Genomic DNA, 17,819 nt, shown 5'->3' with positions numbered 1-17,819 from the left:
CAGCACACCAGGCCTCCCTGTCCATCACCAACTCCCAGAGCTTACTCAAACTCATGTCCATTGAGTCGGTGATGCCATCCAACCATCTCATCCTCTGTCATCCCCTTCTCCTCCCGTCTTCAATCTTTCCCAGCATCAGGGTCTTTGCCAGTGAGTCAATTCTTTGCATCAGGTGGCCAAAGTATTGGCGCTTCAGCTTCAGCATCAGTCCTTCCAATGAATACTCAGGACTGATTTCCTTTAGGATGGACTGGCTGGATCTTCCTGCTGTCCAAGAGACTCTCAAGTCTTCTTCAACACCACAGTTCAAAAGCATCAATTCTTTGGTGCTCAGCTTTCTTTATAGTCCACCTCTCACATCCATACATGACCACTGGAAAAACCATAGCTTTGACTATGGTTGGAACTTTCTTGGCAAGGTAATGTCTCTGCTTTTTAATATGCTGCCTAGGTTGGTCATAGCTTTTCTTCCAAGGAGCAAGTGTCTTTTAATTTCATGGCTGCAATCACCATCTGCAGTGATTTTGGAGCCAAAAAATAAAGCCTCTCACTGTTTTCATTGTTTCCCATGTTTTCCATGAAGTGAGGGGACAGGATGGATCGTCATTTTCTGAATGTTGAGTTTTAAGCCAACTTTTTCATTCTGCTCTTTCACTTTCATTAAGAGGCTCTTTAGTTCTTCTTCACTTTCTGCCATAAGGTTGGTGCCATCTGCATATCTGAAGTTATTGATATTTCTTCTGGCAATCTTGATTCCAGCTTGTACTTCATCCAGTCCAACTTTTCTCATGATGTACTGTGCATATAAGTTAAATAAGCAGGGTGACAATATACAGCCTTGATGTACTCCTTTTCCTATTTGGAACCAGTCTGTTGTTCCATGTTCAGTTCTTACTGTTGCTTCTTGACCTGCATACAGATTTCTCAGGAGGCAGGTAAGCATTAAATTGCTTAGGGCTCATTCCTGACTTCAACACACTGATGAAAGCAGAGTTAAGCCACAAATTCTCTCCAGTTGCCTCATCTCTACAATAGTTATTGTAGTAATAATAGTCTTGCTATTACAAGATTTAGGTGCTATTATTTATGTTAGACCACTTTGGCTCACAGTTAAGCTGTCAACAAGGGCTTCCTTGGTGGCTCAGTGGTAAAGAATCACCTGCAATGCAGGAGCCACAACAGATGTGGGTTTGATTCCTGGGTCAGAAATATCCCCTGGAGCAGGGCATGGCAACTCGGTCTAGTAGTCTTGCCTGAAAAATCCCACGGACAGAGAGCTTGGCAGGCTACAGTCCACAGTATCTCCAAAGAGTTGGACACAACAGAAGCAACTTAGCAGGCATACACAAAAGTTGTCAATAAATGTTGTTGTTATGTGGTTAAAATGCCACCACCAAACCCCTTGGGATATTTTTTGGCCTGGATCAGTCAGAGCAGCAGCCAGGACAAAGAGGCCACTCCCATGCTCAGAAGCTGTCAGAAGGCAGCAAACCTTTTCTGCAAAGAGACACGGCGTGCAGGCATACCTTGTTCTATCGTATTCACTTGACTACACTTCTCAGACCTCCCGTGTTTTCAATTTGCAGCTTTGTGGCAACCCTATTATCAAGCAAGTCAATTGGCTCTTATTTCTCCAACTGTATTTGCTCACGTCATACCCCTGTGTCATATTTTGGTAATTCTCACACTATGTCAAATTTTTTTTTGTCATTGTTATATTGGTTCTGGTGATCTTTGATTAGTGATCTTTTGATATTACTACTGTGACTCAGTGAAGGCTCCCATGATGTTAACATTTTTTAGCAAAAGATGTATTATTCAGACATAAGATATGAGCATTGGTTTTTTAGACATAATGCTATTGCACACTTTATAGACTACAATACATTATAAACATAACTTTTACATGCTCTTGGAAACCAAAAAATGTGTGCAACTCGCTTTATTGCAGTATTTGCTTTTTTGCAGTGGTCTGGAACCAAACACAGAACATCTTGTCTCTAAATCCTTTAGGCTCTGTAGGCTGTGAAAGTAGTCTCAACCACTGAATTCTGCTACATTAGCATACAAGGATCCACAAACAATGAGTAAGCAAATAAGCATGGTTATATACCAATAAAACTTTATTTATGAAAACGGACAGTAGGATAGATTTAGCCAGCAGCTGTTTGCCAAACCCTGAGTGAGACTAGCAAATCACAGACAGGTGACAAATGCTGGTATTTCATTCCATAATTCTTTAATAAGATGTTTATACAAAGTCACAGTAAAGTGTGAACAGTTAATCTAAAGATTCTTACTGTTTGTTTTTGCTGTATTTATTGACATCATGTAGATGTTCTTTATCAAATCACTCACTCAAACATTTATTCTTATACCTACTGAATCTGCTACATCTTTGTTTTTATATAATGTCAAGCTGACAACCATTATATATGTTTTAAATTTGTACTTAGATTAATCAAGGAAATAACTGAAGAACATTTGGTTAAGAATGTAATACCTTTATCTCTGAATATTTATTGAAAAAGTTGTTGCTCTGTTGTGTCTGACTCTTTGTGATCCCATGGACTGCATCATGCCAGGCTTCCCTGTCCTTCACTAGCTCCCAGAGTTTGCTCAAATTCATGGCCACTGGGTCAGTGACACTGTCTAAACAACTCATTCTTTGCCACCCCCTTCTCCTGCCCTCAATCTTTCCCACCATCAGGGACTTTTCCAGTGAGTCACTTCTTCGAATCAGGTGGCCAAAGTATTGGAACTTCAGCTTTATCATCAGTCCTTACAATGAATACTGTAATATTCATTGTAATACAATTGTGATAAAACTGCAATTGTAATACAATTGTATTGTAATTACAATATTCATTGTAATATAATATTGTAATATTGTAATGAATATTGTAATATTACAATGAATAGTCAAGGTTGATTTCCTTTAGGATTGACTGGTTGGACCTCCTTGCAGCCCAAAGGGACTCTCAACAGTCTTTTCCAGCACCACAATTGGAAAACATCAATTCTTTAGCACTCAGCTTTCTTTATGGTCCAACTCTCTTTGGAGAAGTAGGGAAAGACGTAAGCAGCATCATGATTAGAATAACTACATTACAAGCATCATAATTAGATGGTCATCATTAGTCATCATGATTAGATGACTAGCATAATTGGATAAGTAAATGACTGGATTCAAAACTGAAATAAAATATCTAATAAATTGACCCTGTGGGAAAATTCAAGTAGAAGGAAATACTTAAATAACAGGTTCTTATGAGTCAGAGCTCAAGCTTATTTACTTTGCCTTTAGCACATTGGATAATTTACTAAGATTCATTACTTCTTGCCCTCTTGTCTCCACCACCTGTTTCTTTCTCATTGCTTTCACTCTCTTAACAGTGAAAGTTCCAAATACATCCGTCTTGCTCTCACTCCTGCCTTCAGAGTCCCCTCCATCTTTCTGTCCTCCACTCTGTCTGTTAGTACGACAGCGTCTTGCCTCTTCTCCCTTCCTGTACTTCACCTTTCAAATTTAGACACAATATTCATAGGGAGAGTATAGACTGGCAAAATGAAGTTTATAATTTACCAGGACTTTTATATAGTTTGATTTCTGAAATATGTAAATAATTACATAAGAAATTAATCTTGAATTTGGAGGATTATTGTAAAATGATATACATTTTTACCCCAGGCCTATATCCTTCTTTTTTCATGTCTTTTAATTGCTATCAATTAATTAACTTAAATGTATAAAGGAAATACAGTATGTTGTGTGTGTGTATATATATTCCTCTATCAGTGCTTTGTATATTTATGGCTTCTAACATCCATATTAGCCTCTGAATGCTATACAGTGACTCATTTTTACATCAGACTCTAATCTGGGCAGTGAATCTTGGAGACAGTGAGGGCCAAATCAAGGAACTGATTTTAATCCATTGGTGGCTACAAACCCTGAGTGCTATTGCTTCCCTTGGTAGCAACCAACAAATCAAGCAAAGGAGATGGCCACTGAAGCCCTCTTTACCATGAGTCCTTCATGGTTTTCTTTATCCTCTTCAAGTCAACACAAAGTTGTGAATAAGATAGAATAGTTGCTGTTGTTATTTAGTTGCTAACTTGTACCACCAACTCTTGCGATCCCATGGACTATAGCCTGCCAGGCTCCTCTGTCCATGGGATTTCCCAGGCAAGAATACTGGCATGGGTTGCCATTTCCTCCTCCAGGAAAACCTTCTTGAACCCAGGGATTGAACCTGGGTATCCTGCATTGGCAAACAGATTCTGAGCCACTTGGAAAGCCCAAGATAAATAAAAGAGAAGTTTCTGATTTTCAAACCTGTCTAGTTAAAAATCTCAAAATGAGCTAGTGATTTAAAGATATCTTCCTTACCGCTTTTACTAATGAGAAACTAAAGCACATGGAAACTGTTCTGCCCATAGTCACCCAGGGCAGTGGCTAGAACTGGTCTTCCTATTCTCATACAGAGCAGAGCAGAGAGGATTCTGAAAGCACCTTGTATAGTGAACATGTCTGCTTTGGCAGTAAATACACGGAAGGAAGTCAGTCATTCAGGCTTGGTTGGATGGTGTTAGAAAATACCTATCCCACTTTTCAAGAGTTTATTGTGGTGAAAATAAGAAAGGACTGCCCAAATAGTGTAAATCAGTCTTCTTCACAAACGCTATATTTGGAAAGCCACGTTCCTCTCACTCTTGGTGTTGGCTTTATTTGCAAAATATGAACCCAGAGAGACTAAGGACAGGCATTGCCATACAATTTTAAGAATTTACCTGCCAGTTTCCTGCCATATTTTTAATAAATGAGCTCAGAGCTTATAAGCAGAGTCCTCAGAGATATCTAGGAATAAAATCTGTTACTCTGTAAAAATCCATGCTAAATAATGAATCACATTTACTCATATATGGGTAATTATACTATTCAGTGGGGAAGACCACTTTGGAAACCTGTACAGATAACAATAGAAAAACAAAAATTTAATAACTACAGAGTCCCTTGGACTGCAAGGAGATCCAACCAGTCCATCTTAAAGGTGATCAATCCTGGGTGTTCATTGGAAGGACTGATGCTGAAGCTGAAACTCCAGTACTTTGGCCACCTCATGCGAAGAGTTGACTCATTGGAAAAGACCCTGATGCTGGCAGGGATTGGGGGCAGGAGGAGAAGGGGACGACAGAGGATGAGATGGCTGGATGGCATCACCGACTCGATGGACATGAGTTTGAGTAAACTCCAGGAGTTTGTGATGGACAGGGAGGCCTGGCATGCTGCGATTCATGGGGTTGCAAAGAGTCGGATACGACTGAGTGACTGAACTGAACTGAACTGATATAGGTCAAAAAATAACACTGTGAAAACTGATTTCTTGGGGACTTGTTGGAGTTAAAATTGCCATTCATTTCTTCCCATTCAGGACTATTTCAATGTTCTTGCTTACCTCCTTTTTAAATTATATTTAAATGACTGAAATTAAAACATACAAACTGTTTGGTAAACAGTTAAATTGACTTAATTTTTTAGTAAAGTGAAATAGCTAATTATAATTATAATGCTGTTGTGTGTTGTTTTTAAAAGAGTTTGTTTTACAGAAATTGCCTTTGTCAAAATGCAGGAAAAAAAATAGAAATCATTGATTTAGAAACCATTGAAATGGAGGACTAATTTTCTAAGAATCTCTCATTCCATAGCCTAAACTCATAAAATACTCTCCATCTTGTCCTAAAAATGGCATACAAATGCTTTCCATATTTCAGAGAGACTCTGGTTTTTGTTTCTTTCTTTGCATGTCTGTTTGCCATGGAATGATACAAGGGTGGCTCACTTGTTTATACTTTGTTACAAAACTCAGAGAGATATGTTGGTATAAAATGTAGGTGCTGGATAAATGAAAGCATCTAATTCTGTTTACCTACCATGATCCTGAAGCTAGAGTCATATAATCTGATTGTTTCCTCAGATTACTTTTCCACACACTTGCCGGGTTATGGCTCCAAGGCTCAGGCAGTGAATTCAGTGTTACTGACGATGAGACAGATGATAATCACATTCATTGGGTAAACAAACAATACCAGTTGTGGGAGAAGGGGATTCATTTGAAATTGCTTAAATCACGATTGAAATTGACTATATTTGATCTTCCATAAAACCTTTGTGACTCTAAAGACTTTAGTTGTTCTGTTTTCTAGAACCTCCTGTGGATTTAGGGAGAGAAGATAAAGAACACAATTGCTCACAGCAGTGCCCAGCTCACAGTAAGCTGAAAGGGGTAGGTCAGCAATGCTTCTGATAGGCTCTCAATCCTTCTGCTCAGCAGGACTCTTATCTTTCTGCTCCTCCCTCCTCTGAAGCTATGCACTTTTAAGGACTGTAAATGAAATGGATCAGAAGGTAAAATGTTTAATTCAAAATCCATGCTCTGATTTTTCTGTAGAATCTCTACAAATATGCAGATTCACCCAGTCTAAGCTGATTGGTATGATTGAATCCAAATATAACTTCAGTAAGAATGTTTTCTCTCTCTCATCTTTCTAGAACACATGGGATTTTTCTTAAAGACTTTTTAGGCATTTTACATTTTATTATCATATTTCATATAATCACTCTTTTTCTTAATGGGTACATTGAGGGAGAAAGGCTTTTGTTTTAAAATTTCCCCCACTAAGTTCAACAACTCTTCTTATAAATCTTCTTATAAAAATTTCTAATCTGTTTATGCAGTTAAGAGACTTTCATTTAAAGTGAATGTTTGAAAAATTGACTTCAAATTATCATCTTCGTGAATATGGGAAACTGAACTGAAAACTGTGAGATTCCCATTGTAAGGAAGCCCTTGATCAATACAAATTAAGTTACTGAAAATGCAGCATCATTCTTAATATGCATGGAAATTATGCTTTCTATGAAGCAAATTAGCTTGCAATAGCTTTCAAAAATTTTGAAATGTGCTCGGAGACATATTTAAAAACCTGAGAGTACAATGAAATATGTTTAATGAAGCTAGTCATGGATGTTTAACTGAAAGCCATACCAGCTTTATTATTGCTGGCATCAGTATCTGCCTCATGTTTTCATATTAATGTCTAATGAGGCTGCCGTTCTAAGCGAAAGAAAAATGTCAACGATTCTTAGAAGCATCTCTAATATGATACTTATTAGTCCACTGAATCTATTTATTTCATATAGATGCAATATTTTCTTTTTGGAAGCTATTCAGTTTATAAGAAATTGTTTCTATCTAAAGGAAACACTGATTCTTAGATAAGCTGGTGGAAAATATCACCAGAAACATCGCATCAGACAAATCTCTACAGAGCATTTTTGATTTCCTATCATGCAAACTATAGTCTAATGTGAATTGTTTGATCTGCAAACATCCCAACACTCAGTAATTGGTCAGTCTAAGCAAAATGTTCTTTTCAAATTTGATCATGAAAACAAAAAGAGAAAACCCAACCTCAAACGTAAACCAAAAGGGGTGTTGTAAAAATAAACACAAATGAAGACTGGATACGCTGAGTAATAGTCATTTCTTTTCATTGAACTTATGCTGTTTTAATGCTCATTTTATGATGATCTATGTTTAGTTTTTTCCAAAAGGTATTTAAGTTTTACTTGATTTAGAGGGGACAGATTACTTACTAAAAAAAAATCCTAAATGGAGGAGGCAGTTAAAATGTCATTTTCAAAATTCTATTTTCTGAATAAAGTCAATTTGCAGCTCAAAAAATGAAAGAAAGGAAGAAAGAAAAGGGCACATAGAGGTCAAGCTTATGCAAACAACTGTCCTGCTGTGCTGTGTCCTGCTCTCTTGGCTGCTCCTGACTGTTTCCGGTGATTAAGAGCAGGGCATTTGAGGAGACAGGGATGGATTCCACATCAAGTTCATCTCTTGCTGCTTTATGATCCTTTCCCATTATCTAAGCTTTCTCCATCTCCTTTAACAAGGCTACAAAGTGAAATAATAATAGCGACCAACAAGGATGTTGTGAAAATTAAAAGAAAGAACATGAATAAAATGCTTACCCCCAAGCTCTGTATGTATTAATATATGCTCATTATCAATAATGGTTTTAGTAGTAGTAAATAAACAACTAATTAAACAGGTAATAAAAAGGATATCAATATTCTATGAGTCCAGACTACACATCCTAGAAATAGAAACATTTTCAAAAATGAATACTAAAAAACAATTTTTTCATTGCTCCCCCCCCAAAATAGCTATTAATTAAAAAACAACAACCAAAAACCACTCACATCTTTCACACACTAAATCTTTTTAATCAAAGATTTTCCTGTCAGTCCTTTGTAACTAAATCATAGAAAAGTTAGCCTAATCCAGAGAAAGTCAGGGAAGGAAATGAATATGGAAGGTCTGGTGAGCACCATCCTCAATAGAAACACAGTGAATCCAGACTTCCAGTGACCCTCTTGTTGGGCGCAACATAAATCAATGTCAAGAAATTAACAACTCAGGCTTTTCAGTTTCACTCTGCAGTTATTTGCATCTCATGCTTCCTCAGCTGTTATTAATCACATCAAAATAAAGGAAACAGATAAGGCCTTCCATCAGGGAGGGAGAAGTGAAGGAGTCACTTGTCCTATTTCAGTGTGGAATGCAGTGGTGGACAGGTATGCGTTGGAGTACATCAGAGCAATATGAAGGAGAAAAAAGACAAAGCACGTTGTGTCTCTGTCCTGAAAAAAGGAATTACAGCTAGGGGAGAGTGGCTGCCTCAGCACCGATTTTGAAAAGACCTATGCAGATTCTCGCTTCTCCTTTCGGCGACAGAGGATGCTTGGAGGGCATCACTGATTCAATGGACATGAATTTAGGCAAACTCTGGGAGATAGTGAAGGGCAGGGAAGCCTGGTTTGCTGCAACTATGAGGTCACAAAGAGTTGAATGTGACATAGCGATTGACAACGCAACATGCAGATTCTCAAAGAGCCATCACCTCTGGACGCCTGACACAGAGAACAGGACGTCTCCCTGGGGAACCATGGTTGCAGGTGGACCAGGAAATCTTTCCCGGAGAGATGGACTGTCTGAAATTGAATGCAACACCTGTGCAGGTGTTCACATGTGCAGTGTGAGTGTGTGTGTCTATGTGTGTATATGTGCTCAGTTGCTCAGTTGTGTCTGACTCTTTGTGATCCATGGACTATAGCCTACCAGGCTCTTCTGTCCATGGAATTTTCCAGGCAAGAATACTGGAGTGAGTGGGTTGCTATTTCCTCCTCCAGCGATCTTCCTGACCCAGGGAAGGGACTGCATCTCATCTCCTGAGTCTCCTGCATTGGCAGGTGGATTCTTTATCACTGAGCCCCCTGGGAAGCCTCATATGTGCATTATTCTGGAGGTAAATCCACACTCAAAAGAGATTATCACACTTACACACAGCCACCTGAAAGTCTTTAATGTCCATGAGATTATCATTTAGCAGCATGGAATATGCATAAAGTCATGAACGAATAGAACTGGAAGGGACATCAGCAGTCAACAAACTGTTCACCCTTCCAATTTTATAGATGTGATACCGGGAATCCGAGAAGCTGGGTGACTGGTCCATGATCACAGTCAGAAAGCTTATAAGTGCTAGATTCAGATATAGGAGCCGTGTTTCCTCCCCCCCCATTCAGTGATCTTTACATTATATATTTGCATCAGTATTGATTATTGTCTGACCATACCATGTGTATAAAATATATTAAGCACCATTCTGCATACTAAATACATTACACAATTCTTTAGTGCTGAGCAATAAGCTAATAATTGGAGAGTTTGAGTAGCCAGCCTATTGGAGGCAGATCAAAAATTAAAAAATCCCCTGACTCTACAACGCCCAATTTGCTCTACACCCTAATGTTCTTTGTCTTGTCAATCACTCTCCTCCCAAGAATATAATAGCATTTTCCCGTTTTCATTTGTGTGTTTGTTTGAAAGCAATTCTCACAGCGCTGAGCATGAAATGGGTTCTCAGGAGATTCATGTTGGTCGAGTATGATGGAGGTGGTAGTAATGATGATATTAGTGATTTGCTAGATACCCAGACTCCAAAATGATGGAAGAGAAAGAAAATGTACCCTACGAATATTGATCTCTCATTAAATATCATATCCTGCATAAAAAGAGCCAGGAATATGCTGAAATAATACACAGAACACTCAACCATTGATCACTCAGAATGAGATTTAGAAAAGGAACTCATGGAATTCTAAAAACAGTGAATCCTGGGAAGATCCAAGCTGACCCAGGGTTGTTAACACTGGAATACATAGACAGAATCCAACTGTAAAGAGACTTGTCTGAATGCTTTTGGGAATTATTGTCACTATTTGCAGACTCATTTATTAAATTAAAAAAAAAGGAAAAATATATATCTACTTTCTCAATTACTTGTAAAGAATCATTTTGATTCTTTGTTTGCTCATTGAAACTGAGCAAAGAGCCCTATGAATAAACACAGGCTGACATTATGAATTGACAAAATGGAAAACATTTGAATCCCAGCACTTGATAGGCAAGACTTTCCTCAGCTTTAGTCACTGTTACTGAAATGAAAGTGTCTTCTATAAGATTTTAAACTATTTTAATCTTCAAAGAATAATTAGCTTTTTAGCCTGTCTTTATATGTATGTGTATTAGTAGTTTAGCCATGTCCGTCTCTTTGTGACCCCACGGACTATAGCCTGCCAGGCTCCTCTGTCCATGGAATTCTCCAGATAAGAATGCAGGAGTGGGTTGTCATTGCCTTCTCCAGGGGATCTTCCCAACCCAGGTATTGAACCAGGGTCTCCTGCTTGGCAGGCAGATCTTTATCATCTGAGCCACCAAGGAAGCTCAATAAATTTTTAACATCAAGCTGCTCAATGAAAGGAACAGAAGATCCACTCTGTAACATAATACCGGGTACAGAGCAATCGACGGGAAAAGCAGAATAGCGAAAGGAAGGTAACTAGTGTCTGAAAATACTAAGATGAAGAATAAGTCTTAAGAATTTCAGGAGCTTAGTAACCTGAAACATCCCTTTTTCAATAAAGTATTTTTAATTAGTTGCCTTTGACAGAGACTTGAATGGCAATATTTAGATTTTTGTCCATTATCTTCTTTGTATTATACTTTGTGTTAGGCCAAAAACTTGGGCTCAAACAAGGCCATGATGGATAAAATATCTTGTTTCCTATGTCCCTGGTCGTGAGCTTCCTTAGCAATATGTGCCTCTTCAAACTGAGTCGGCTGGCTGCTAGTTTAATTTTGAGGAACTTTTTTGACATATTTGTATGCAAGTAACTATATCCAGCTTTGCTCTTAAATCGAAATGGTACCAACTTTTCATTCTGTGACTTCTAGAAAATAATTGATAAAATCAGCCCGGGTGCTTAAAGAATCATTTCTCTTCTGTCTCCAATAAAACACAGCCCTTTCATGACAATAATTGTGTTGCTTTGGAGCTCAGGTTAGGATTCCCAGATTTCTCTTGAGCCCCTGATGTTCTGTAATTTTAATATCTGATTCTAACTTTTAAGGTCCTACATCTTTTAAATTAGTTTACTGCCTTCAGGGTGAGACTTGGCTTCTGCAGTTTAGCAGGATACATGATTGTCTGATCCCTCCTTCCTCCAGTTACTTGGATACAGAAAGGACGTCTAGCGAAGTTATACACATGCATTCAAGAGCGCTGGCTGGAGCCACAGCAGAGCTCCGGTAGCACCGCATCCAAGACCCTGAGAAATGACAGCACAATTCCCAGCCCTCAGGCTTCTTCTTAGCTCTCCAAGAGGCCAGCTTAGCGAGCATACAGTATAGACCCTCAGAGGCAGTGAGCAAAAATGTTGTCCTTCGCACACATTCCTCTGTGTCATAACAAGGACTAGCATCTCATGTTGGGGCCAGGAAATCCTTCCCTGAGAACAGTGACCCTAGCACTCAAAGTGAAGTGAAATTTTCTCAGTCGTGTCCAACTCTTTGTGACCCCGTGGACTGTAGCCCACCAGGCTCCTCTGTCCATGGGATTCTCCCGGCAAGAATACTGGAGTGGGTAGCCATTTCCTTCTTCAGGGCATCTTCCTGTCCCAGGGATCAAACCCATGTCTCCTGAGTTGCAGGCAGATTTTTTACTATCTGAGGTACCAGAGAAGCACTCAAACTTTGACCTTTATTCATATAAGAAAATCTTGCTCATCTAATACATACATCCTTGGTCTATATTTTACTGTATCTCTGGGGCATGGTTTTAAAAGTGTTTTACTTCCATATAAATTCTGTTTACTTGCACAGTTCCCATTAGCTTTATAATACAACACAGAACCTGAACAGGAAATATATTTTATGAAGATTCCAGGGTGATTGGTGCTCGTCATGGCAGTATCAAAGGCTCAGATCCATGCAATCAAGTATCTTTATGCTGTTAGTCATGACCTTCTCCTTTGAAATGATTGCCTGCCATCTGTTATTTCATTAAGTATTAAATCTTTGTTGCTGAGCAGCAAGCCAATTTGCCTTCACAGATTTACCCCCCAAAAAAGCATTTAAAATTCCTTTATGAGGGATGTAATTGCTTAAACTCAGAGTTCTTTTAAAATTCCAGATGAAAACTGAACATGTGCATGTGAAGTACACTGCAATCAAGATACTGAAGTCATTAGCTGTGCAGTCATACAACCCCTTAAAAGGCTATTCACGGCTAAAACCCTACATTATCACAGTGCTTAATTGCTGCAAACTTTGCCCATTAAAAATGAGGATGTGTACAAGACAACTAAGCAAAAGCATTGTGAGTAACTTCAAGAGGCAACAAATTGTTGCCATTTACATCTGTAACTAAAAAAATTGGGGGATTACACTTTTCTGTCTCCTGGAGGTGTGTTTCGTATATAACTGATTTGTCTGTGTTACTATTGATCTGATCACTCAGTTTGCACCCCCTAATTCATTTCTTAATCTGAGGCTGCCCTGGTGGCTCCGATGGTAAAGAATCTGTCTGCAGTGCAGAAGATCTGAGTTTGATCCCTGGGTTGGGCAGAGTCCCTGGAGCAGGGAATGGTTACCCATTCTAGTATTCTTGCCTGGAGAATCCCATGGACAGAGGAACCTGGTGGGCTACCGTCCATGGAGTTGCAAAGCATCAGACATGTCATTTCATAATCTAGATTTAAATAACTACTCAATTGGGAGCACATGGGGATGAGATAGGAGAAGGAAATGGCAACCCACTCCAGTATTCTTGCCTAGAGAATTCCGTGGACAGGGGAGCCTGGTGGACTGCCATCTATGGGGTCACACAGAGTCGGACACAACTGAAGCGACTTAACAGAAGCATCAGGGATGAGATGCTTATAAGGTTATGACAGCACGTAAAGCCAATAATATATATTGCATTGAGGAAATTAATGCTGAATATTCATTGGAAGGACTGATGCTGACGTTGAAGCTCCAATACTTTGGCCACCTCTTTTGCGAAGAGCTGACTCATTGGAAAAGACCCTGATGTTGGGAAAGATTGAGAGCAGGAGGGGAAGGGGACAGCAGAAGATGAGGTGGTTAGATAACATCACTGACTCAATGAACATGAATTTAAGCAACCCCACGAGATAGTAAAGGACAGAGGAGCCTGGTGTGCTATAGTCCACGGGATCACAAAGATTTGGACACAACTTAGTGACTGAAGAACACTTAATATATTCTATATATTAACATGAATATATTAATATTCATGTTAATATATTAATATATGAATAAACTATATTCATATAGTTTTCAGTGATGCATCATAGTTTATTTTTATGGGAAACTGGTGAGAGATAGCAATACCTTCACCTCTGGCCATGGGCAGGATTTCTTGCCAAAGACTATCTCACAACAGATTTCCCCAGTGGTTAAGGAATAAGCCTGAGCATTCACCTAAACTAAGAGCAATTCAGGCAGTGTTCACTGTGGTCCAATTCAAAACAGCTGGTGTCTCAAATAAACATTGAAAATGATGACAGGCACTCAAGGCATATTTTTCTAAGCCTAGGCAGACAGGTCGTTTTTTACAGACAAGAATGTAGTAACTACTAGCAGTTATTATTAGAGATAAAGACTGAGGATGGAGAGTGGCATGGCTAAATCGAAGGTATATGTTAGACAAGAAACTCGGAATGCAGACCAAAGTTGAAACTGAAAATTTTCAAACATGGAGCACATGGGTTTGAGATAACCCTTTGCAAATTAAATTCAGGCAGTGGGGTTTTTATCATTTAATGTAAGTTTTCAAGAGAATGAACTGAAAATTGGAAGGAACATAAAATCTCAATGTCAGCACTAGAATGTAGATTCTAACAGTGGTTCAACAGAGAGGCTTACCAGGCATCTGAGGAGCCCTCCCAAGTCAAGGGCAGAATGAAAGACGAGGAAGTTCCCAGAGATGGTTCTCGCCTGCCTGGAACCTGCAGGGCTCATATACCACGGGCAGGGCTGAGTGTGAGGGATGTCAGTTATCGGCCTGGCAATGTTCTTGTTCCAGCAGAGGCTGGGGGAGTGAGCAAGGGCATTGTCCTAAATATGATAGTTATCACTAGTGATGGTTATTGAATAGTGCATCTTATTTTATGTTAGTTTCCAAGTCAATAATACTCTGAAAACCAGCTTTTTTCTCCAGTTTTAATTCCTAAATTCAAGCTCCTAGAACTGTGAAAGACTGTCTCCTTTGTTGTCATGCACAGAGTTTTTTTTTCTTAATATGTCTTAATCCAATCCTAGGGTATAGTCCAGGAATCTATATTTCTAAAAATTCCTACGTGATTCTCATGTACATTCAGGTTTGAAAGTTACTGTAGAGAGTTATAATGTTACTCAGAGAAATACTTGATAAGGATGAATTCAGATAGAAAGATTAAAAGAGTGAAACTGTGTCAGTATCTGAATGATAAAGAATGAATTTCTAAAAAAAGAAACCTCTGATTTCAAAAGGTGACCTCCAACAAGGGAGCCATAAAAAAGGGAGAAAGAAAAAAGTCAAGAGAGCTTTAAAACTGGAGCGGCATTTGATTTATATTCACCTAAGGAGATGGAAAATGATTTCACTTTTTCAGGTAAGAGTAATCAGTCTACAGCTTTCTGGAACCCTGGTGTTGGGGATTTTAAGCCATGTAATTACAAAAGTAAGAATAGAAAGAAAGAATATTGAAACATAAAAAAAAGATCAAGGAGACAACTTTCATGTGAGATACATACTAGAAGTTATAGAATTATAGTCATGCTTAATGAAATGCAAAAGGCAGAAGAAAACAAATGAAACAATATTTTATGTGTAGACATGATTTCCGAGGTTCTGACATGTGCAGGAAAACTCTCAAGTCTAATGATAGTGAAGTCAAATGCCAGTGGTAATGGGAAGTCTGCATTCAGTAAAAATAAATGGTTGGTTAGATAGACAATGACATGAGACCTTCATGGAACGTGTGAATCATTTGAAAGGGTCATGCTCTTGTTAAGGGACACAAATCGTATTCTGCAGGCAGATAGCAAGTGCATTTTTTTAGAGAAGAGGAGAAACGATAATAGAAGAGTTTCGTTTTAAGAACTGTTCTCAAAAGAGAAATAGTACTTTCAGCAGGCGGTGCTTCAATGTGTTTAATGAGAGTCACTATAGGGATCCCTGAATCTCTCTGTTCTTCTAGTAAAGCCATTTGTACTCCTTTGAGTATTTGGGATAATCCGAGGTGATGGGTTCATGCTGAATCTCACAAAAAATGCCTGCCTCTCATTTTTACTAGTTTCACATTTGACTCCAGAAATTCCACAGGCGATTCTTACATGTTTTCTACCACATTCCTTATCAAGCCACAACCTCGATTAGAAAATAACGACAGTGTTCTTGATGGACATGCCACTTAGACATGGCTAAACATCATAAGGGGGTTCCCTAGGTGGCTCTAGTGGTAAAGAACCTGCTTGTCAATGCAGGCGATATAAGAGATGTGGGTCCGATACCAGGGTCAGGAAGATCCCCTGGAGGAGGGCATGGCAACCCACTTGAGTATTCTTGCCTGGAGAATCCCATGGACAGAGGAGCCTGGCAGACTACACTCCACGGCGTCAGGAAGAGTCAGGCAAGACTTGGCGACTAAACAAACCAATGACAGATGCATGCAGGGGGAACACAGTTATATTATAGAAGGCATTGATGGTTCATTTAACAGAAGCTGAAGAATGAAAAAAACAGAAGGATCATAAAAAAATAGAGTTGCATAATGTAGAGAGTCTATTTTTTAAAAACTGTGTCAAATTCATAGAGTCAGAAAATTCATTGGTAGATGCCAAGGGCTGGGGAATGGGGAGGTGAGGAGAGGCCTTGGGGAATTAGTGTTTAATGGGAACAGAGTCACAGTTTAGGAAGGTGAAAAATTCAGAAGATGGATGATGGTGAAATTTGCACTAGAATGTGAATATACTTACTGCCACTGAACTGTACAGTTGCATATGGACAAAAGAGGATATTTCATATTTGCAACTCTTACAAAATAAAAAAGAACATTTAAAAAGCCCTGCCCCGAAATATCAAAGCAAATTTCAACATTAAAAAAGAAAATTGTTCCCTGAGTCTATTTTTCTGGATGCCATGTCAATGAATATGATAAATGTGTTTTTGGCACTTGCATGTTAAATAGAGTATGAAGAATTACTCTAGGAGCAGATTTAATTTAGTATTTGTTTCTTAGTCTCTGGATCATGAACATCATCTCCCCTGTCCACACACACACACACACACACACACATCAGGAGGGTTTTGTTGAAAGCTGCATAAGCATTTCTGTGAAAGAAGCGTTGTGATTAACATGGTGAAGCCGGGGCAATGAGGTCAGCGATGGAGGTCACAGCAGCAGGAGCTGGTGCTGTGAGGGGACAGCCCGCTCAGGGTGAGGCTGGAGGGGGGGTCCACTGGGGCGTGGGGGGCGGTGACCCTGAAACCCCCTCTTCACCAGCGCTCGAAGGCACAGAACCAAAAGAGAGAAGGATGCTCATCACTGCCCCACGTCCTCTGCTGAAAAGAAGCGAGACCAGACTTGCTAACATTTCCCGCAGCACTTTAGAGTACCATTTTGAAGGACGTTTCAAAAAAAGGAGAAAAAAAGTTATTCTTTGCCATATGCACTGTCCCTTTCATTCCAGAGCTCAACTCTGATTTCAAGGGGGAAATAAAGACAATATGACAGGGTATGTGCCACATTCAAGTGATGTAAGAATTGGATGCTTGCTCTAGGGCACAGAGCTGGGCAAATGACCTGCTAAAAAGAGAGCTGATTTCTGTGCAGGAATCCTCAGCACAAACAGCAGAGATGCTCCAGAAAACAACAGAAAAATGTTATAAATTACTTCTTTTCCATCAGTTTCAAGAGAGTGACTGTACTCCTAATGCAAGAACTTATATGAATCTATATATGACTTTGATGAAAAACCATCTTTTGGCATTTTCTGAAAGAACATGGAATCAAGCTATAGGTATAGTGATTTTTTAAACAATTTTGGTTTAGTTGGCAATATTATTTGTGTAAATTGCCTAAATTTATCATGTGATCATTTAAGTTATGCTTTTCCTATTACTGTTTTCACTCTAATATATAATTTCTTCAACTCCAAAAGGAGTTGCAACAAATTAGAGGTTTACATCTGATGAGATGAATATTATGAATAAATATAGATTGCAGAGCTGTTCTCACTAAGCTATTCTCTCTAAGCTATTCTCTCTAAGCTGTTCTCTGTAAGGGCTTCCTGATGGTTCAGATGTTAAAGAATCTGCCTGCAATGAAGGAGACC

The 17,819-nt window shown here is 39.0% G+C and overlaps 1 long non-coding RNA gene across 1 annotated transcript; it reads left to right on the top strand.

Moving 5' to 3' along the window:
- Positions 1–8,974: 8,974 nt before the first annotated feature.
- LOC110139108 (uncharacterized) lies at positions 8,975–17,566 on the top strand. Its single transcript, XR_002314404.2, has 3 exons — positions 8,975–9,111; positions 14,973–15,094; positions 17,393–17,566. It is a non-coding gene; the product is annotated as an uncharacterized lncRNA (long non-coding RNA).
- The last annotated feature ends 253 nt before the right edge of the window (positions 17,567–17,819 follow it).

This window comes from Odocoileus virginianus, chromosome 22 (assembly GCF_023699985.2).
Source record: "Odocoileus virginianus isolate 20LAN1187 ecotype Illinois chromosome 22, Ovbor_1.2, whole genome shotgun sequence".
In the NCBI taxonomy this organism is placed as follows: Eukaryota; Metazoa; Chordata; class Mammalia; order Artiodactyla; family Cervidae; genus Odocoileus; species Odocoileus virginianus.
This window is presented reverse-complemented; position numbering and strand designations above follow the sequence as displayed.